The sequence below is a fragment of the Phaseolus vulgaris genome, chromosome 10 (assembly GCF_000499845.2).
Source record: "Phaseolus vulgaris cultivar G19833 chromosome 10, P. vulgaris v2.0, whole genome shotgun sequence".
NCBI classification, from domain to species: domain Eukaryota; kingdom Viridiplantae; phylum Streptophyta; class Magnoliopsida; order Fabales; family Fabaceae; genus Phaseolus; species Phaseolus vulgaris.
The window spans coordinates 29,840,005-29,863,913 of record NC_023750.2 but is presented as its reverse complement, the minus strand read 5'-3'; the positions used below and the strand labels follow the sequence as shown (position 1 = coordinate 29,863,913).

The 23,909-nt window shown below is 36.1% G+C and overlaps 1 pseudogene; it reads right to left on the bottom strand.

The window, feature by feature from the left end:
- Positions 1-448: 448 nt before the first annotated feature.
- LOC137819906 (small nucleolar RNA R71) lies at positions 449-554 on the bottom strand (annotated as a pseudogene).
- Between the last annotated feature and the right edge of the window lie 23,355 nt (positions 555-23,909).

Below are 23,909 nucleotides of genomic sequence, written 5' to 3'. Positions count from 1 at the left end.
AAAATAGAAAAAAATACTCTATTTTTTTCCACTAATATTTTTCAGGAAATAGCAACATGGTAGAAGAACAAACACCACTCCCTAGGAGGACACTTGGAGGTTATGTCATGTACCAAGGGTCAAGATATTTTTCTAGTATTGCAATACCTGCTACTGCCAAGACCTTGGAAATAGATCTCAATTTTCTCCCTCTCATTAGTGCCCATCAATTCACAACAATAGAACATGAGGATCCATATTCACATTTGGATACATTTTATGAATTGGTGGGAGTAATGGGCTTTAAATCAAATGATGTTGATAATGTTTGTTTGCTCTTGTTTCCTTTTTCATTGGCAGGAAAGGCTAAGGAATGACTCAAATCACTTCCAAATAAGAGCCTCACTAACTGGAAAGAGATAGAGGAAAAATTTCTACAGAAATTTTTTTCCAATCTCTCGCTACATCAAAGCAAAGTCTGAAATCTCTATGTTCAGACAAGGAGTAGATGAAGTCTTCTGTGAGACATGGGATAAATTTAAGATGCTATTGAGAAAATGCCCAAATCATGGGTTAGAAGATATTGCTCAACTAAGCATATTTCTTACTGGTCTCATATCTGACACAAAGATTCTCCTAGATGCTGCAGCTGGTGGCCCAATGACGGCTCTTGATGTAGAACAAGTGAGAAGGATTATTGATGCATTGGCATCAACTAATTATCCATCCCAACGCGAAAGACAAGGTATCCAGCAGAGAGAGTTGTTTGAAGATGCACTCTTGACTCAATAAAATTCTAACACAACAGATTGAGCAGCTAACTGCATAAATGGCTAAATCGCCCGAGCAATTATATGTTGTTCATTCATCTCAAAGCCAGAGTCAATCAATTAGGTGTGATTTTTGTGGAGGTAATCATCCTAATGGTCATTGTTCTTATTAGAACAATTCACCTAAAGCTGAGGATCCATTCATGCTTGAAAGAATGAGTAAAGTTGAAGACGCCCTGACAAAGCTTGTGATAATGGAAGAAAATAGCATGATAATGATCATGAATATAGAGATCCAAATGGGAAAAGTGGCCAAACAATTTGAAGAAATACAAGTGTCAGCTTTCAGTCGAAAGTCAAACCAACCCAAAAGAGCATTGCAGTAATGTAGTAGCTGAAAAAGAAGATGACACTGAGCAGTTAGAGAGAGAAAAGAAAAGAAGTGAGGAGGAAAAAGTTAAAAAATAAAGAGAGAGGTGTTCTTGAAAAAGATTTATCATATCCTTATGCTCCTTCATAAAAAGAGAAGGACAGGAAATTTTTTGACATTTGCTCCCTAAAAAATATTTTGCAGGAAATCTGAAGCAAGATTCAACACTTGAGAGATTTCGAAAGAACATGATCTATATTGAAGAGATAAATATGGAGTCGGAGGATAGATACAATACCATTATTCAGAAAGGCTTGCCTAAAAAATTCAAGGACCAAGGGAATTTTAACCTTCCCGTGTCTATAGGTGCTTTATTTGTAGACGATGCTTTACTGGATTTGGGAGCAAGCGTAAATACAATTCCTTTGGGAATGTTGAAGAAAATAGGTGATTTGGAGATTAAACCCACCAAGATGACTTTAACGTTAGCTGATCAAGTAACCAAGTAATCATATGGCGTGGTTGAAGATGTTCTCGTCAAGGTGGATAAATTCACATTTCCTGTGGATTTTGTTGTAATGGACATGAAAGAAGATGAGGACGTTCCCTTGATACTTGGAAGACCTTTCATGAAAATTGCTAGAATCATATTTAATGTTGACAACGGAGAACTTCAAGCTAGAACGCAAAATGAAGAGGTAACTTTAAATCTTTTTTATGGTATAAAAAATTTTAGTGCAGGGAAAGAATGTGTATAGAAGGACAGATCAAAGAGAGATTTCCACCTTGAAATATACATGCGTCAAGCTAGATGACGTTAAACGAATGCTCACTGGTTTCTATTGATTGTTGTTGGTTATTTGGTATTGAAACTTTGTCTTGTTATTTCTATGTATAAATTTGAAATTTTGAATATTGAAATTAATTTTTAAAACTAATTTATTAATATTGATGAATGTTTATTAGATTTTTCAAATTAAAATTTAAAACTTAGAAATATAAAAAATGATACGAACCAATTAATTATTTTAATCCTTATGAGTGACTTAATTATTAAGTTACTAGTTTGTTTAGAATTTTAGAGATTAAATTATAGGTTAATTTGTAGATGACACTTTTTTATTTGTCAACAAAGTACTCGTAATGTGCTAGTATTTAAGAGTATATGCTTAGGTGCTTTGAATTGTCCCTGATTTTAAAAGTTAATTTTTCAAAAACTAAGATTGGTGGAGTGGGTGTAGAGGTAAGCAAAATACAAAGGTTTTTTGTAATTCTTAACTGCGAGGTTATGGACTTGCCTTTTACTTACTCAAGAATTCGTATTGAAGGGAACCAGGAGGATATCCTTATAGAAAATTGTAATTGATAAAATAAGAAGATTGGCTAAGTAGAAAGGCAAACACTTGTCATTTGTTAGGGAGGGTATGTTTACTAAAATCAATTATCACTACTTTACCTTTATTTTGTATATCCTTCTTTAAAATGCCTAAAACAGTTATCAAGATAATCCAGAAAATCCAAAAAAAACTCTTGTTGGGATGGGGAAAACAAGACAGAGGGATAACATGGGTTAAATGGGATAAGGCATGCAAATCTGTACAGGAAAGTTGGTTGGGTATTAAGGATTTGAATTTTTTTAACAAAGCATTACTAGGGAAATGAAGATGGAGGCATGACATAGTTAAGGAGGGGCAATGAAAAGATATCATAGAGTTTAAGTATGATAGTAGTACAAACTGGTGTAGCAGGGACCATAAGGAATCAATGTGGTGAAGGAATATTAAAAAAGTAACCAGTTAAGAAGGTGAAGACAACTGAAATGAGATTAACATGGAGTGGCAATTAGGAAATGGTTCCAAAATCAACTTTAGGCATGATAAGTGGGTTGAGGAAGACAATTTAGCCAAGGTTTATCCAAGGATATGCAAAAACTGTTCAAGTTTTGACACCACAGTAGGTGAGATGAGACAATGGATTAATGGGATGGGTATGGAAGCTAACTTGGACAGAATTTAGTATGATTATAAAGAGTATGATGAATGTTATATCCTTAAAATGACAAATTATTTTGTATGAATTAAAAACTTAGATCACATATAAAGTGATCAGGAAGTGAGTTTAAGAGGTAGAAAATGAACATTGTTTTCAGTCAATGCATGAAATACGTTATTATATTTTTAGGTTGATCATTAAAGTCTTTCTTTTTTTCAAAATATATATATATATATATATATATATATATATATATATAAATTTAAGTAAACTTATACGAAGAGTTACTAAAGAAAAGTTATTTTTTCAACAAGAAATAATTAGCCATAAAAATTAATAAATTTTGTGATAAAAATAATTTGCCCACAAAATTTTACTACCAATTAATTATATTCTAAACGTGAGATAATTGAAATTTTAATAGTTAATTAAATATTAATTTATAAATTATTTCTTAATAATAAAAACTAATTTAGATATTGATAATTTTTTTAATCATTATAATAATATTTAATTTAGTTATTATAGTGACTAATTATTTTTTATCTTTAAAATTAATATTTATTTAATAATTTTTTTAGTAAATAGTATTTATATGACCCACTATAAGAAAAAAATTTTAACGGGAGTTTATTTTTACATTATTTAAGGTTAAAACCTCTATTAAGTCATTTACCCAAGGTTGCAATTTTCCTTGCTAAACCATCCATGGGGAACGTGTTCTCCGGGGTTTTTTTAAATCTTAGGAAAAGCTTTTCAGAACCCCTGTTAAATATCATGGGTTTAAGAACCTCTGTAAAATACCATGGTTTTCAAAACCTCCATAAATACCATGGGTTTAAAAACCTCCGTAAAATAGCATGTGTTTAATAACCTCCGTAAAATACTAACATAAGTAAAATACCACGAGTTTCAAAATTTTCGTAAATTGACTTGCCATTTGAAATAACCTTCAACCCTATTTTTCACAATCTTTAACGATATTCCTGACTTCTCTCTTCCACTGTAGACACACTACTCTCTGACACAGGTTCAATGGCCGTCAACGGCAGTCCTAACAAGGAATCACAATTCAGCCACACTTATGTCTATTATATTTAAGGAAAAGAAACATTAAATAAGACACTATCTTCTTCTTACTCCAATATTGCTTCTTCCATCACCTTATTGCCTCAACTTGGGTCACAAGCCATTGTTACCTAACTCGACAACAACTTATGTTTATCACTGCTTTATATATCCTAAATAATTGCATTATCTATCAGATGTAGGCTTCAAAGTCATGTGTGTTCTTGGCTAAATATTGCAAGGACATATTGCGATGAGAAATTAACTTTATCACTTCTCACTTTCAGAGTGAATTAATTATTAGATCTATTTTAAAATAAAAACCTTAATATAAAATATTTCAAAATTATGAGAATTAAATCTTAACAATTAGAATTAAAAATAAAATTGCACATAAAATATATGTACATCAAAAGCTAAAACAAAATAAGTCAAGTTTTTTGAAGTATGAGCTCGTAACAAAACAAAACTAGGAATTATATTAACCAACTACCATCAATCATAAAAAAATATGCAAATACTGTTGAAATACTTAATATCGAAGATTAGTTGTTGATATACTTATTATCCAAGGTTATTTTGCAGAGTTTTTAAAATAAATTTTTGAAACTTTAGAAAACTTATTTGTAATGTAAAATTACACTTCCAAAATTTTAGAGAATATAGTTATAAAATATATTAAAACTATGTAGTTTTTAATCATTTATTTATAAATATATTTAATTTTATTTATTTATTGAAGTTTGAAAAATATGGAGTGTTTTATTGAGGTTCTACAATAAATCTTTAGAATTTAACGAAGATTAAAAAAACCTCTGTTAATTTGCTGAGGTTTTAAAAAAAATCTTTGGAATTTAACGAAGGTTAAAAAACCCACTGTTATTTTGCTAAGGTTTAAGAATAAACTTTTGAAATTTAACGAAGGTTTAAATAACCTCCGTTTTTTTTTTCTGAGGTTTTAGAATAAACCTTTGAAATTTATTGAAGGTTAAAAAACCTCCGTTATTTTGCCGAGGTTTCTGAATAACCTTTAAAACTTAACAAAGGTTAAAAAAACTCCGTTAATTAAATCAATTCCTAGGGTTATATCAACCTCCACTAAATAACCTCAGTTAAAATATTTTTTTATGTAGTTATAAAAGCATACTTGGTACCTGATATGATTCCAATAACAAGATAGAGATGTTTCATAGACATGTTATGGAGTCAACTTGAGTTGGCATATGAATAGGCACTTTTCTAGAATTGGACCAATGTTCTTTCATTCAAGAACTCACCAAATCTTAAACCACCAAACCAAAACTCATGTATAAACCCAATTCTTGTCAAATGAACCGATTGAAATGTACAAGAATGTAAAAGCACCGATTAAAACTACCTAGAAAGCAAAAGAAACGAACAAAAGCATGAAAGAAAGCTATTGAACCGATTAAAATTGCTAACAAATGAAATGAACCGAACAAAACAATAAATGGAACAAATGAACCGAACAAAAGTGCAAGAAAAGCCTAAGACATGTTTCTAGAGTTTATTTTGGACATGGAAATGGATGAATAAGATGGAAGGGATGAATAAAGATGCTTTACATAAGAGGTATCTTTAGGTTTCCCTCTTAGCACCTTCCTAAAGCCTATATTTAAGCATTTTAAAGTTTATACAAAAGATACTACAAAAAGAGAAAACATTTGACCACTACTTCCTAATTCCTTAAATTTGCTCCTTGTAATCCTTTGAGGTGAAAAGCATGATGAGCGAATATCTTTTTGAGCATCTTCATCTTCGGCTTTTTCTTCTTGAGCTTGATCTCCATCATACTCCCCGAGTTGAATAGAATTTGACCACGAATTCTGGAGACCTAAAGAAAAAGGAGTTAGATCATTGATATTAAATGTATGACTACCAATGAATGTATCAGGCATATCTAACTCATAAGCATTATTATTAATCCTCTTTAGTACTTGAAAAGGTCCATCTCCACGAGGCATAAGTTTGGACTTCCTTTGAGTAGGAAAACGATCTTCCCTCAAGTGAAGCCAAACCCAATCACCCACATCAAACAATAATGCTTTCCTCCTTTTGTTGGCAATTTCAGCATACTTGCCAACCTTCTTCTCAATTCGTAACTTGATGTCATTATGCAATTGTTTTATAAAAGAAGCCTTTTCATCCCCATCTTTGCATAATACATCATCAAGTATTGGAATAGGAAGAAGATCAAGAGGTGTTAAGGGATTAAACTCATAGACAACCTTAAAAGGAGAATGTGAAGTGGTAGAATTTACTACACGATTATAAGCAAATTCAACATGTGGTAGTAAATCCTCCCAAACCCTTGGATTCCCGAAAATAAAGCATCTCAACATTTGTCCCAAGGTTCGATTGACCACTTCGGTTTGACCATCGGTTTGGGGGTGACAAGTAGTAGAAAATAAAAGTTTAGTACCAAGTTTCCCCAACAAGGTCTTCCAAAAGTGACTCAAGAACTTGGAATCTCTATCGGAAACTATACTTGTAGGAAGTCCATGTAAACGAACCACGTCCTTGAAGAAGAGATTTGCAATGTGACATGCATCATCCACTTTGTGGCAAGGAATAAAATGTGCCATTTTTGAAAAACGATCCACTACCACAAAGATGGAATCCTTACCCTTTGATGTCTTGGATAATCCTAAGATGAAATCCATAAATATATCAACCCAAGGCATTGAAGGGATAGGAAGAGGGGAATATAACCCATGGGGTTGCACCCTAGATTTTGCCTTACGGCAAGCTATACATTTATCACACAAACTATGAACATATTTTTGCATATGAGGCCAAAAGAAATGCTCATGTAATACATCCAAAGTTTTTGCAACCCCAAAATGTCCCATTAATCCTCCCTCATGTGCTTCTCTAACAAGAGATAGTCTAATAGAGCTTTGGGGCACACAAAGGCGTTTTCCTTTGAAAAGAAAATCATCTTGTATAAAAGAATCTTTGTGTCCACCCTTAGCACACTCTTGATAGATAAGAGAAAAATCAAGGTCATCACGATAAAGATCCTTAATATGATCAAACCCAAGAAATTGGGAACCTAAAAGATTAAGCAAGGCATAGCGTCTAGAAAGAGCATCGGCCACAACATTAATTTTTCCTTGCTTATGTTTGATCACATAAGGCAATTGCTCAAGGAATTCCACCCATTTAGCATGCCTCTTATTGAGCTTGTTTTGGCTTTTCAAATATTTAAGAGATTCATGATCACTATGAATCACAAATTCTTTAGGAAAAAGGTAATGTTGCCAAGTAAACAAAGCTTTAACAAGTGCATATAATTATTTATCATAAGTGGAATAGTTGAGATGACTACCTTTCAATTTCTCACTAAAATAAGCTATGGGGTGACCCTCTTGAAGGGAGAACAACCCCAATGCCTATACTTGAAGCATCACATTCTATCTCAAATGTTTTAGCAAAATTAGGAAGGGCTAAAATGGGAGCATTAGTCAATTTTTCTTTTAAAACATCAAAAGCGTGTTGTTGTGCTTCTCCCCATTTAAAAACCACATCCTTTTTCACTATATCATTGAGAGGTGCGGCTATTGTACCAAAGTTAGGCACAAATCTTCTATAAAAAGAAGCAAGGCCATGAAAACTTCGGACATCATTCACATTGGTAGGGATTGGACAATTTTGAATGGCTACCACCTTAGATTGATCTACATGCACCCCTTTAATACTAACAATAAACCCTAGGAATTCTATATGATCAAGTGCAAACATACATTTAGCAAGGTTAGCATACAAATGTTCTTTCCTAAGGGTTTCTAAGACTTGTCTAATGTGCATCTTATGGTCAAACAAAGACAAGCTATAAATGAGGATATCATCAAAATAAACAACAACAAACTTGCCAATGAATGGTCTTAAAACATGATGCACGAGGCGCATGAATGTACGTGGTGCATTAGTTAAACCAAATTGCATAACTAACCACTCATATAAGCCAAAGTTGGTCTTAAAAGCAATCTTCCATTCATCACCCGGTTTTATACGGATTTGATTATACCCACTTTTGAGATCAATTTTGGTAAAAATTTGGGAACCTTGCAATTCATCCAACATATCATCAAGCCTAGGGATGAGATGCCTATACTTAATTGTAATGTTGTTTATAGCCCTACAATCGGAACACATCCTCCATGTTCCATCTTTTTTAGGGACAAGTATAATAGGCATGGCACAAGGACTCATACTATCTTGAACCCACCCTTTATCAATCAACTCCTCTACTTGTTGGCGAATTTCCCTTGTTTCACTTGGGTTGGTCCTATATGCGAGACGATTTGGTAAAGAAGATCCCGGAATTAAATCAATTTGGTGCTCAATCCCTCTTAAAGGTGGAAGTCCCTTAGGAGGATCTTGAAACACATCATGAAATTCCTTTACCAAATTATCCAAACAATAGGGACTATCCTCAAGGCTTTCTAACGTAAGAGGTCTAGGAAGAGCTAAAAAAATAGGAGTGTGAGAAACTATTTCCTTTTGGACCTCACGGCTAGAAATAAGAAGGGTTTTCTTAGAACTCTTTTCGGTTTCACTCTCCCTCTTTTTTTTCATAAGAATTTGGTCCTCATGGACTTCCCTTGGAGAGAGAGATTTTAAAATGACCTTGTGACCATGGAAATCAAAAGAAATTTTATTGGTAAAGCCATCATGAAAAACTTTTCTATCAAATTGCCATGGCCTTCCCAAAAGAACATGTGTAGCTTCCATGGGCACAACATCACACAAGACCTCATCTTAGTATTTTCTTATAGAGAAATTTATGAGGACTTGTTTGTTAACTATGATTTCGCCCACCTCACTAAGCCATTGTAACTTGTAGGGCTTTGTATGAGAGATAATAGGCAAACCAAGCTTCTCTACTACTCTTGTACTAGCCACATTTGCACAACTACCTCCATCCACTATTAAAGAACAAATGTTGTTGTCAATGAGACATCTTGTATGAAAAATATTTTCCCTTTGACTTTCATCAAAGGGTTGTAAAACTTGACCAAGAAGTCGTCTCACAACCAACAAATCTCCTTCAAGGGGACTTTCGCTTTCATGCTCACTTGTTGCCCTAGAATGAGAAGAATGCCTAGATGAATCGGAATCATGCTCACTAACTACAATGCCATTATGCACAAACATATTCCTTTTAGAAGGACAATTAGAAGCAATGTGACCATAACCCAAACATTTAAAGAATTTTTTACTAGACGATTTGATTGGAGATTTAGGAGTAGAAGTGGAAGGCCTAGACTCCTTAGGTTTGAAAGAAGAATCCTTAGAAGGAAGTTTTGAAAAAGACTTTTTATTTTTCCAAGAGTTGTTGTAGTAACCATCATTGGGAGAGTTTTTAAAAGCATTTCTTTTAGCAATTTGGGCTTCCACCTTCATTGCAAGATGAACCAAAGATCCCAAAGATGAATACTCTTGAAGTTCAACAACATATTGAATATCCCTTCTTAGGCCACTTACAAACCTAGCTATCATAGCTTCCTCACTCTCTTTCAAATTAACTTGAAGTAAAAGCGTTTCTAACTCTTTAAAATAGGCATCCACTCTTAGTGTGCCTTGTTGAAACCGTTGGAGCTTCAACATGAGGTCTTTTCTAAAGTGTGGTGGCACGAATCTAAAGCGCATACACTATCAAATCGTTCCAAGAGACCACGGGAGGTCTCTTGTTATAACAAACGTCAGTTACAAGGCTATGCCACCATTTCATGGCATAATCTACAAATTCTAGGGTGGCTATCTTCACCTTTTGGTCCTCCTCAACCTCATAGGTGTTAAAAATTTGTTCGCATTTAGCCTCCCATTCTGAATACAAATTAGGATCACTATCACCACTAAAACTAGGGACTTTTACAAAAGGAGCTTGAGGCTTGGTCTCTTGGTGATGTCTTTGTTCACGGTGGTGGCTTCCCCCATTGAAATGATGACGATGCCTCCTTCTTCAAGTATCCTCTCCATGGCTGTGAGCAGTTGAAGAATCCTTGGAAGAATGCCTAGGAGAATTTTTTCTACCATGAAAAGAATGGGAAACTCTTTCTTACTTCAATTCAACATTTGCCATTCGTTCTTCCAATCTTTGCAATGCTTCATCCTTTTGAGCAAGAGCCTTCTTTGCTTCTTTTAACTCATTAAGAACATAAGCCTTATGAGTAGAGTGTGGCTTTGAAGATTCAGCACTTGAATATGTATCCATTAGAAAAGGAAAACAACAAACACAAGAGCAACCAATGTTAAGAAAACAATGTTAGCAAAAAACAATTATAACAAAGTGCCGAAAAGTAAAAGGCACTCAAATCACTCTAAGAAAGAATACTTCCTTTAACCAATCTGCTCTTGAGGCCTTAGTAACCTCCAATGAAAGATGTCAAAGCAAAAACACTCAATCTCAAAGCCAAGCACCACAAAACCAAAGAACAAACAAAGACAAACAAGAAAAGGTGTAAACAAGAAAGGCTACACAAAAGGAGTACAAGAGTTATGACAAACAAAAAGAATAGTGAAGAAAAGAGAAGCAAGAAAATAAGGTACTCAATGAAAAGGAAGGTACACAAAAGAAACCTAGAGAAAAGCACTAGAATAGATGAAGAAAACAAAAACAGAACTACTGAAAAAAATATTTTTGTGCAAACTGTGCGTGACTTCACAGATTTATCTGGAATTGTATAAAGCGAACTGGATTATGAAATTGTAACCACAGAAAGTTCAAGATCTTATCTCAACAATGGCACTGGAATTACACAAAAACAGTAAGCCAATTAATTGCGATAAATTTTGCAAAATCACTGCCAGATTACCATATATTTTTTGGCAGAATTACACACTGAACGTATTTCATTTATAATTTTTTTTGTACTTGGAATTTGGATGTACTACTATTTTCTACTTTTTTATAACACTTTGAAGAACTCAAATCCAGAATTTCAGAAATTTCCAGTAAGCAAATAAATTGCAATAAATCGAAACAGTCAGCACGTTTTCAAGAAAGCAGAGGAACCTTAACAGGAATGAAAAACTGAATTAAGAACTAGCAAAGACATAATAGAAATGATGTTTAAGAACTTGTATAGGTCTATTACACAAGTATGAACTCAATACTAAAAAGAAAAGGCACCAAAGGATCAAGAAACAAACACATAAAACTGTTCTGAACACAAAATCAAGAAACAAAAATAACAACAAAAGGAGCACATAGAATTGATAACATTTGTTGGAGAAACATGACTTTGACAAAACTTATAAGGATTCAAAAATCAAAATGACACAAACACAATGTAATAACAAAAGAAAAACAGCAAGAAATACCCAAAAATAAACCTAAAACAGAAAGATAACAACAAGAATGTAAAGTTCTTGAATTAAAAGTGCCAAAACAACTCAAACACAAACAAGAACAAACCTAAGACACATGATACCACATGATATGATTCCAATAAAAAGATAGAGATGTTTCATAGACATGTTATGGAGTCAACTTGAGTTGGCATATGAATAGGCACTTTTCTAGAATTGGATCAATGTTCTTTCATTCAAGAACTCACCAAATCTTAAGCCACCAAACTAAAACTCATGTATAAACCCATTTCTTGTCAAATGAACCGATTGAAATGTACAAGAATGTAAAAGCACCGATTAAAACTACCTAGAAAGCAAAAGAAACGAACAAAAGCATGAAAGAAAGCTATTGAACCAATTAAAATTGGTAACAAATGAAATGAACCGAACAAAACAAGAAATGGAACAAGTGAACCGAACAAAAGTGCAAGAAAAGCCTAAGACATGTTTCTAGAGTTTATTTTGGACATGGAAATGGATGAATAAGATGGAAGGGAGAAGAGAACTTATGTGGTTAGAGTCCTTGGAGAGGAACACGCCACTTGGAGGATGCAAAGCTCCAAGATGAGTGTAGATGCCGCCACTTGAGGCTCCAAGATTGCTCTCAAGATAAGACTAGGTAAGAGAAGACACAAGTCTCTCAATCACTCACCAATTTGGGAGAATTTCTGCACTCAAAATATCAAATCTGTATGTAGAAGGACTCAAGCCCTCCTTATATAGGAAGAGGACTGGTCATGAAGTACAAGAAGCTTACACAAGAAGCTATCCAAAAGGTCCCTTGCAAATCTCCCACTTTCTAGCGCCTAAAGTGAGTGATGAAGGGTCAACTACTAGAATGTTCTAAAACTAATATCTAAAGATGCTTTATATAAGAGGTATCTTTAGGTTTCCCTCTTAGCACCTTCCTAAAGCCTATATTTAAGCATTTTAAAGTTTATACAAAAGATACTACAAAAAGAGAAAACATTTGACCACTACTTCCTAATTCCTTAAATTTGCTCCTTGTAATCCTTTGAGGTGAAAAGGATGATGAGCGAATATCCTTTTGAGCATCTTCATCTTCGACTTCTTCTTCTTGAGCTTGATCTCCATCAGTACCTAAAGAGGAATAACGACGTAATACCCAAATTTCCCATATTTACTTTGGATCTTCTTTTGTGCCTAGAAAAAGCGCAAACTTTTAGCATTAAAATATAATATTTTAACATTGAAAAACTGTAGGAGGCGAGCAATGTGGAGTTGTAGAAGAGATGTATATGATTCAGTAAAGTGGGAGTTTATTTATTATATGTTAGGTAGGTTGGATTTTTGTGATAAGTGAATCCAGTGGATTAAAGCTTGTCTGGAATTTGCTACTGTTTATGTTCTTATTAATGAGAGCCCGACTAAGAAATTCTCTCCTCTGAAAGGCTTGAGGCAAGGTGATCCTCTTGCCTAATTTTTGTTTCTTATAGGGGCTGAAGGATTGGTTGGGGTTTCTAGAAATGCTGGTGAGATAGGTTTCCTAGAGAGTTTAGAGGTTGGAAGCAAGAAGGTCAGGGTCAATATGCTTCAATATGCAGATGATACACTGTTTTTCTGCCAGACGAATATTAAAAGTGTGTTTACCATTAAGGTTATTTTAAGCTATTTTGAGTTGGCTTATGGTTTAAAGGTGAATTTCTTGAAAAGCAGCATTGGAGGTGTGGGGATTGATTTGTTTATGATCTAGGGGTTTGCATCTATTCTTAATTGCGATGTGATGAACACACCTTTCAAATATCTAGGTATGTCAGTAGGGGGTGTCATGAGAGAGAAGCTTTTGGGGATGGTGTGTTTTGGGATAAGGTTTGCGAGTCCCGGGAAGTCGATGGGTTTGGTTAAATTAACATCAAGCTTTTTAATTTGGCCTTGTTAAGAAAATGGATTTTTCGGTTGGGTTCTAATAAGGGTGGTTTTTGGAAGGAGTTTTTAAAGTCTAAATATGGAGGTTGGAGAAGCTTGAAAGAGGGTGGGGAAAACAATAAAGATTCCCTCTGATGGAGAAATTTGAAGCCGATTTGGAAGTTGGAAGATTGGGGTAGGAGTTTTGAAGACCGCTTTGTTTGGGAAGTTAGGAGGACAAGTGGATGGGTAATGAAGCCTTAAAGAGTAAATTTCCAAGGCTTTTCTCCCTTAAGGGTTCTAAAAAAGCTTCATTGGATTGTGTGGGACTCGGGTTAACAATGGGTGGGAGTGGAATTTGGTTTGGGGAAGGAGTCTTTTTGTCTGAGAGAAGAACTAGGTCGATCAGTTTTTGAAAGTGGTGCAAGACTGTTGATGACTTTCTACCGCAAGTGTACCGCGTTGTCAGAAGTAATAATTTGTCCCTGAGGACGGATATTGATCCCACAAGGAACAATTGAATTATCAAGTACAAAGAATTAGTTGCTTTAAATTGGAAAAATAGGGATTAGGTTTCATTTTTCTCACTCTCATGTATTTTGATTAGCATATTAACATTAAGTTCTTTGGTTGAAACTGATGCCCATAGAAATATCATTTATATCGATTTCTCGCATATAAAATTATTAAGAATGTTTCCTAAATATCAATTTCTCACATATTTATAAAAAAAAACATAGAATCACACTCAGACGTTAATGGCAATTAACATTTCAAGTCTATTTCTAGCACTTAAATATGTTAAGTATTGTTGTTTAGGTCAGAACCCTAAAAAACCTTTCAGTCACATTTAAGATTCTCAAACTGTCACAATTATTTAGAAGCAAAACAACAATACCAATAATGAATCAAGAACATAATATTATATCATATTTAGATATCACCTAAATACATAAGAGTTTGAACAGATTACTCTCAATTCAAAAGGGTAGAATTATCCACGCATACTTCTAGCACATTCCATTCTCCCAATTGGTTACAAATCACTCAATAGTGTTTTCCTCTCAATCTGCCACTTTATGGTTGTGCCTCTGTCACCCTTTTAACCTAATTTACTAGGGTTTGAAGACTTTCTGCGTCGCGTTGAAGGGCTTAATGATTAAAACATAAAATGACCCAATTTGTCTGACGCATTCACGCTCAAGTGAGTAAATTGTTAATTTTTGAAAATTCTTACTGGAGCATTCTCGCTCTAGCGAGAATCTCCGCTGCTGAGTTGGACTTTTCTCCCTCTTTTATGCATTTCGGGCCTTCTAGCTTTCTCCTTTTATCTTATATCATTCTTCTTTAGTCCAAATCTCCATTTTTCCCTAGAAACTTGCAATTAACACAAAATTTTGGAATAAAATGCTCTTATTCAAATAAAGATCATAAAAAATGTAAAAGGTATAAATTCATAAATTAGGGATTATTTTATATGAAAATTTTCAATTAATACTCATAATTGCCTATATTTAATATGAAATGTTACTAAATTTAGACATTTATCAACTATGTGCTTGATTCAGATAAAGTTGATAAGTGGACCTGGAAAGATGTCGCAAGTTTTAAGTTTTCGGTTAAGTCGACTTACGTTTTCCTAAAAGGAGATTCTGAAGGGGAGCATCGACATTTCTTTAAGGTTTTTTCAAGGATTAAAATTTTGCCTTCGGCTCATTCTGTTGCTCGGATGGTATTGGAAAACAAGATCGCAACCAAAGTAAATTTTGTCAGACAAGGGATTGTGGTTGGAGATATATCATGTGTAGCTTGTGTAGGGAAATAAAGGAGGATTTTATTCATCTGTTTTTTTGTTGCCATTTCGCTTGGTCAGTGTGGAGTCTCTATTACGCGTGGTTATGGTTGAGGTCGGTTGATTCTTTTAATCCTCATTTCCATTTTCTACCGTTTAACCTGTGTAATGCTTCTAATTATGTCAATTTAATCTTGAGAAATGTCTGGGTTGCGATTGTTAGTGAAATATGACACGTTAGGAACAAGGTCGTCTTTGAAGGTGGAGTAGCGGATCATTCAGAGGCTTTTTCTTTTGCTCAATTGAAGGTTTGGTCTTGTATATCAATTAAAATTTCATTTGCTTGTTTTTCTTATTTTGATTGACATATTGAACCTTTGGTTTGCCTACGCTCGATTTAGTTTTGGTTTTAGCTTGTTGGTTTATGGTTTTGGAAATCTTGGTAGAGTAATTTGGTAGGCCTTAGAGTTCTTTAGTTGGTTTTCTATTGGTTGACTGTTTTTGGTAAGTTGTATAAGGATTGGTTCACTCTTGAAGTGTTCCATATTTATTTATTTATTTATTATTGTTGATAAAAAAAATACGATAATTTAGAAAAAGTAAAAAATAAAAGTGAAGATGAGACTAAAGTATATACCGGGAGTCAAAATTATGTGGCAATGATGATAAAGAAACCAACTGTCACATAATATAAATTGAAAATTTATTGAATTTAATTTGTTGTAAAAACTTAAATGGCAGTTTTTATTTATTTAGAAAATCTTAAAAAGTTGATTTCTTTTTGATGATTTTTACTTAATGTGAGAATGCATTTTGAATTCAATGTATAAATTTTATACTTGTATACCTTTTAAAAGATCAAACATATATTATACAAATAGTCATAAAAATATTTTTAAAAGAGTTAAATTACTGTTATAATATAGTTTTCTTTAATGTTTAAATTATTCTAATTCATTTAAATTAAAAATATTTATTAATTATTTTTCTAAACAAAAAAAATTCAATAATATATATATATGTGTGTGTATATTTATCTTTTATTGAATTGTATTTATTTTCTGTTTATAATCACCCAATATAATTATATAACTCTTGTAAAATAGCTTGGAGTGTCTATCTTAGTACTTGAGCAGATCCTACATTAGCCCCAAGACGTTGGTCTCTAACTAGAAAAGTAAATGCTTGAGCTTGAGAAGCTTCTGGACCAGTGGGCCCATAAAACTCACTAGGATAAGCGGTATTATTAAACCAGACAAAGCAACAAGCAATAAAACCAAAAATAGATAAAGCACCTAAACTATAAGATAAGTAAGCTTCTCCAGACCATACAAGTGCACGCCGAGCCCATGCAAAGGGTTTGGTTAAGATATGCCAGATTCCACCAAGTATACAAATGGAACCCAACCATACATGCCCTCCAATTATATCTTCCAAATCGTCCACACTAACAATCCATCCTTCGCCCCCAAAAGGTGATTTTAATAAATATCCCCATGGTCTTGTACCTTTCTAATGAGTTTTTTTGTTATTAAAAAAAGACAGTTTTCTTAGGTGCAAGATTAGGATATGCCTTCATTGCAGATTTTGAGGACGAAAAACTTTCTCCTTTTTTTCATATTGCAAGATGATTGATCATGCGTTGACGAATTGTATAGTCTTTTCTGATCTGAAAATTGTTGGCTTGGGTACTTCTAAGGCTGATGTTGCTAATCTAAACCAAAATCATAACACCAAGGTTTGAAGCAGGTCTTCATCCCTAGGGAGTCGCAGACTCATGTGCTCTCTAAGTCTCCCTCTTAGCTTGAGGATGCTACAATGTATGATGCGGCCAATATCATAGATCAAAACCAAGTTGCTTTACTAAGAGAGGAAGACACCTTTGTCAACATGCTCTCTTTGGAGAGTGTAAAGGAAGACACCAATGACTGAACCTTCTGCTACTGTTGCAACTCAGAATAGGGTTTCTCCTAAGAGTTCTTATGCGATTGCTGGAGATTCTCCTTTGGTGGCGGTTTCTTCCGCTGTTAAAGCTTAGCACGCTGCTTCTACCAGCCCTAAAAGACATGTTATATCTTCCTCTACTAATAACGCTATGTCTTTCCACAATCCTTTTTCTTTTTTGGCAGGTTTGGAGAATGAAATGACACCCAATTTCTAAACACAAGCTGAGATGATTTTGCTTGAAGATATTTCTCCTCACTACCTAAATGATGTTACTCAAGGTGTTGTTGTTAGTCCGAACACTCATGTGTCTTTTGATATTGTTGTTTTTGATGTGTCTAAGGCTATTATGACTCGAATACTTGCTTCTCATGTGTATGTTGAGATATTGCTCTGGAGCCTGACGTTGCTCCTCCTTTACACTACAAAAAAAGGTTGTATATCGTGGCAGTGATTTTTGTATACAATGGCATTTATGAACGCCACAATATACGCGTGCGACGGTTTTCCAAATTGCTATAGAACTTGCTGCCACAAAGTTTAATATGGCAGTCTTACGCTACTCGCCACAACACCCGTCATTTTAACACTTTGTTTAAGGTGGCGGTTTTTATATGTATTTAGTGTCAGTCATAATTGTCGCAATTTATTTCTTTGAAAATGATTTTATCACAAAACACGACATATATAAACGTCATTATATAAGGTATAACGTGATGTTTTTAACTATCAGTATTATAATAAAATTGTAAAACTAATACGTCGGTTTTAACTGACATAATTTTAATTCTAAATAAATGGAATTCAGCCACCACTTTTTTATAATCTGGTTTGCATAATTAAACTAAACATAATATATTTTCATAATAAAAAAATAAAATACTAATATAATGAAATACTAAATAAAGTTATAGGCATCCATTCATTGCATTGAAAATTAAAACACACATAATTGTTTAAAAGTTGATACATAATTGAAAATTAAAGCACACATAATTGTTCAAACTATTACAACATGTTCATCCCTAATTAGTTTTTCTTGCAACACTAGATCTTATTACTTGATTAGGTGATGGAGCATAACTTCCAACATCTGGTGTTCGAAATAAATAATAAATAATTTCAAGTTAATAATTTTCAATGTTTATAATTATAAAATAAAAGACATCAAGAAATATTTAAATATATTAATACCTCATTGACAAATGCATGAACCAATATATGTTAATTGTATCAAAATGTTCTGGAACATCTTTTTTGGAAGCAATATATGCAAGCAAAGTTTGCATTTGATTTTTCATAGTTGCAAGCTCACTTTCCATTTGAACTACCTTATCCTCCACATTTGATGAAGTTGAACTAGAGAAAGCATAATTCATACATCTTATCCTTGTTGTTGATCTTTTAAAAGCAAGGTTGGGACAAGCTCCATATGATGGTCCTCTAACTCGACCTGAATGATCCTTATCAAATATGGCACCAATTGGATCTTCTAGAGATATATCTCAAGCAGTTTTTGAACTTGTCAACATTAGCTCATCAATTTTTTCCTAAATAAAATTGAAAATAATGATCATTATTGTCAAAAGAACATACTTGTCAGACCTAAATATATTATGAAAGAAGTTCCAAAATAATGTTATGAATCAACACCATTAAGCATACAAGATATCACCATCAACCTTATCAAACTAGCAATTCAACAATTTAAACCAACAATTAAATTGTAATATTAGACCAACAATGAACATCCAATTTCAGACCAACAATGAACCACCAAAATTGTTATCTATAATACCAATTCATTATCTAATACTTACAATAAAAAAAATATATCATGATTAATATATCATCATCAAAACATCAAACATTTCAGAACACTAATGAACCTTATCAGACCAACAATTTTTGTTCCTGCCGGTTGACTTGCCCCGTCGGTTGACCCTAGCAACTGGTGCCTCCCTTCAATCTTGACTGAGAAGCATGCCTTCTTGATCAAGAAATCTCTCACCTGCAAAGACAAAAAGGGGCGCCCTAGCGGCCATTTGCACTCCAACGCTCAAGTAAGTATTAGGGCAAAGAAACACCAAGTGTGTATATTAGCTTCAGTCTTAGAAACTGCGTACCTTACTAAGGTTCTTGGCACCCTTTATATAGGCTGAAACTAGGGTTCGCCTTTGTGTCGTTACCCTTGCCTAGGGTTCTTTGGAGAATGTCCTTGCGCTGATATTCATATAATCTTAGCGTATCTAGCACATAAACTTCCCTTAACTGGAGTGCAACATATAACAGAGTGGTCGCTTGGGTACCAACTTGTGCACCTAATCTCTATCGCCATCTACTTCGTGGGTGCCCTAAGTATTCACGTGCCATGCATGCAGTTTTCCCTGGAAACCCTAACCCTAACCCTAATGGGCCTTAACGCCTCCTAGGATTATCCACGTGTGTTGTGCCTCCATGCGTCACACATACCACGTGCATGGATCCCTCACGACTTAGGCTTCCCTCATATCTCATGTCTTTAACTACTAACTTATCATGACTCTAGGGTCCACCTTAGGTGGCCCTGTACATCGTTCAGATGACCGATGTCCGATCCTCTCCCTCTACCAGCGAGGTTCAATATCGATCTCCAACATCGGGCTTAGGGTAGTAATATCAAAGACTAACCAAACCCCTGTTGAACCAAGTGTGTTCAAGCTTTGAAGAATCCAAACCCTTTGATGGTTGATGAAAGGCTGGATGTGCTTGTTGTTGTTGAGCTGTCTTTAGAGAGGATCTGGGGTAGATTAATTGTATATATCCACTTTTGGTTGAATCCAAAGCATAAGCATTCTCAAACCTTTTAATTGAAAAGTATTTTTCAAACAAAGTGAAAAACAACATGTTGTTTTGTCGAAACAACCGATTGTTTTATACTTAGGTGTTTTTAGAAAGGTTGAAAACTGTTTTTAATGGTTGACTTGCTGTCAAACCAAAACAACTGATTGATTCGTGGAAACAACCGATTGTTTGTTTTGGGACCATAACAGAAAACTGTTTTGTGCTTGACTGAGCATTAAATGTTTTTACAACTGTTTACGCTCCAGTTTTTAATGCTTTGACCAATCTTTAAATGCAATTAATAGTTTGTTAAGATTATGCAACAAACAACTTTGTTTTAATACAAAAAAACATATTTGAGTTTTTCAACAGTTTTTGAGCTTTTGAAAGATTGAGACTGCTTAGAGATTGCATTGATCAAAGAGTGTGAGATAGGATTTTCATCTTGTATTGATTTCAGATTTATTCTGTAACAAGTGTAATCCTTTGTACTTTGAAAGAAACTCTGTGTCTATAGCTGAGAAGTGATGTGTGTTCTTGAGGGGATCAAGATCAACATTCTTAGAGGTGTTGTGCTGGACCAAAGGAAGTGTGTGTCTTTAGGGGATCAAGGTCACTTCTTTGGTTGTGTTATAAGTGATCTAGGGTTGATTGCTTAGTGGATTCTCCAGTGGTTTCTGAGAAGACTGGATGTAGCTCTGGGTTAAGAGTGAACCAGTATAAACCTCTGTGTGCATTCTCTATCCTTAATCTCTTTAAATTCAGTTTTTATTTTTGTAAACATGTATAAACAACCGATTGTTTCTACGAAACAACCGATTGTTTTTCTGGTGCTGTGCTTATTTGCTTTGTGTTTTGGCAAACTGAATTCTGATTCAAGTATTTCTCGAAGTGATTTCATTTTAGACTTAAAAGTTTGCGAAAACCCTCTTTAAAACATTCACCCCCCTCTGTTTAAAGTCATACTTTCTAACAACACCTGGTAGGTGCGTCTGGGGCCCACTTCACGTGGCTCCCTTCCATTACCAAGCATCGGTGCGCGATGTCTAAGGTTAGCCTCTTAGTCGTTGACCGAGGACTGGTCGGAACATTGGCCCCTAGTCTCGAGCTTAACTTATTTTAGTGAAGAGACTAAGTGATCGCGTTGCGCGAGCTACGTGGCACTGAGTAACGGGCGTGAGCAGTACGCCGAAGTGACATCTCATCATTCTTCGCTAATCTACGCACACGTGTGACAATCGATGGCTGGGACTTGTTGGCACTCGAACTTCTTCGTGCACTATTCAAACACTTTAACCCTTGAGTTCCCACCATTGTTTCATTACTTTCACTTATCCGAACCTTCGCCTAGCATTCTGCAACCAAACGTTCTCTTTTCTTTCCTCTGAATCTCAAACCCTCGAATCTCAACATTCTAAAGGTATGATTTTTGTACCGATCCGTCCTCGGGCGTTGACCAAAGTCAACATAGTGGGACCCATCAGGGGCGCTATGAAGTAAGCAAGGGAGTTGACCGGCCTCGGGCGTTGACCTGCCTCGGGCGTTTCCCGGGTTTGGTACCAGGAATGTGCCTATGCCAGGAGAGTGTCCCCCAAGATACCCACGGGTAGGAGTGACCATGGAGGAGGCGACATAGTAAGAGGCGGCACGGTAGGGGCGTGGAGGCCTTGGGCCTCGGCACCCCACACAGTAATGATAGACGAGAAAGGTGGCTTCCAAGCCATACCCCCAGTTCCAGCAGGGAGAGACCCAACTCACGAGGGATCCGTGCATGAGGTGTGGGGATGCGGTAGTACGCGCCACCGTTGGAAAGCCACTGGGACAGAGACGACCCATGAGAGGGTCACGTCCCAGGGGGTGATCTGCATGCATGGCACGTGAGGAAGGCATAAGTACTCCCAGGGCGAATGACTAGGAGCTTGAGAGCATGAGTTGGCACCCAAGCAGTCACCCCCGCGCATCATGCACTCCAGTAGAGTTACCTTGCACACTGGGTTTCCCTAAGTTTGGGCTACAGTGTCACGAGGTAGCACGCACGGGCATGCATAAGTCAGAGGTAGACACGTTGCAGAAACACGGGAAAGGTATATAAGGCTTTGCTACAAACAGGCTAAGGTACGTTTTCACACTTTACGCACAAGTGAACTTAAAGTAAGAGAATTCAGTTACGCACTTCTTGAGCACTGAGTTTATGGTGTTCTGCGACGAGAAGTGTAACGGTGTTTTCCACCACAACTAACTTGACTGTCGGAGTGCAAACGACCGTGAGGGCGCCCATTTGTCTCTCTGTTTCAGGTGATCGCTGAAGGTAGAAGGTGAAGTTGGAACGAGAACGAAGGAGTCCTAGAAGCGCAGTTCCTAGCTACGCGCAAAGGTGATCAAAGTCAACCGGCGGGAACAGTTTTTATTCACCCATTGCTTTGTAATTTATGATTTCGTTGCTCGTAACATTCTTATGACTGCCTGGGACTGTTTATGATTTCTGTATTTTTCTGTGCATCCATTTCTATTGTTTATGCTCCAAGTCTCTGTTTTCTGGGTTTCTCTGGTTTTATCAAGTAAGGCCACTTTCATCCTTCTAAGGTTCCTCTTTTTCTTCCTCTTTTTAGCTTTCCAATCCGAGATGACCAAACGAGCAAAATGATTTCCCGAACTGGCTTCTCCTTCGGATTCTAACTCCACTTCGACTTCGTTATTGTCCCCCGTTCCACCTTCTTCCCCAGTTCCCCCCTCCTGCCTCGTTCTACAAGTCTCTATACCGCTGGGCACCGACGAACCTTTTAGAGGAAACATCCACCTTTACTACCCTTAAAAGCATAGCGGCCTATAGGAAGAAGCAATCATGCCATCCATCGCGTGTCTTTGGCAAAGACCACGATAAGTACGTGCGGATGGTGGCTTGTCGCAAGGGGGAACCGGTATGTTCTGACGAAGCCTCCGACCCCGAAGGTCCTTTCTACTTCATTTATTCCACCCTCTTCCGAAGATTGGGGTTTTGGTTACCCTTCACCCCTTTCGAGCGCAAGTTGCTGACCGAGGTGAATGTTGCCCCCGCCCAACTGCACCGTAACAGTTGGGCGTTCGTGAGAGCCTTTGTCATTCTTTGCTGCAGCCTCGGCCTCACACCATCCGTCGACGTCTTCCTTTATTTCTTCGAGGTCAAAGACCCAGGGAAAAATTTGTGGGTCAGCTTTAATGGTGTGGCTGGGAGGGTACTCTTAACACTCTTCCAGTAGTGGTACAAGGGTTTTAAAAAGTTCTTCAAAGTTTGCAGCAATCAGAGGGACCCCTCTCTTTTAGATGGGTTTCCCTTGTATTGGACAGAGAAACCAAACCTTCTAAGAGCCCAGAGTCCTGAGGATCTTTCCCCTCAGGAGCGAGGTGTATGCGAGCTTCTTTCTGGGCTCTCTACCCCTTTGAACACTTTGGAGCTACTCAAGCGTGAGTTTAGCCCCGAAGATCTCGAAACCTACATTGGTACTCCCTTGTTCTCATGCCCCCTATTTTAACCCATTTTTGTCTGCATACATGTCCTATTTACTCACTCCCGCATCTACTTGTTGCTTTCACACAAATATGGGTTTCAATAAAGATAAGAAGAAAAAGTTGGCCGACCTCTAGGCCAAGCAAAGGGCGGCTGCTACAGGGGCGAGCCTTTCGATGCCCCTAACTCCTTCATCATCGGCTGCGCCTGCTTCCCAACCCACCAATCTGACCCCACCGCCATTGAGCTTAGAGGAGGAGTAGCGGTAGAGTCGGATGACGAAGATACTTGCACCGGACTGGTCTTCAAGCGACCGAGGGTGGGCGTGACCGTGGCGCCTTCTGCCACTCTCTCGGCTGGTACCCCGACCTTCATAGATCACCCCCCCTAGCGCCTCCTCCCCCCTTCAAGTTGTTGCTCTCGAGGGTGGGGGAGAGAGTG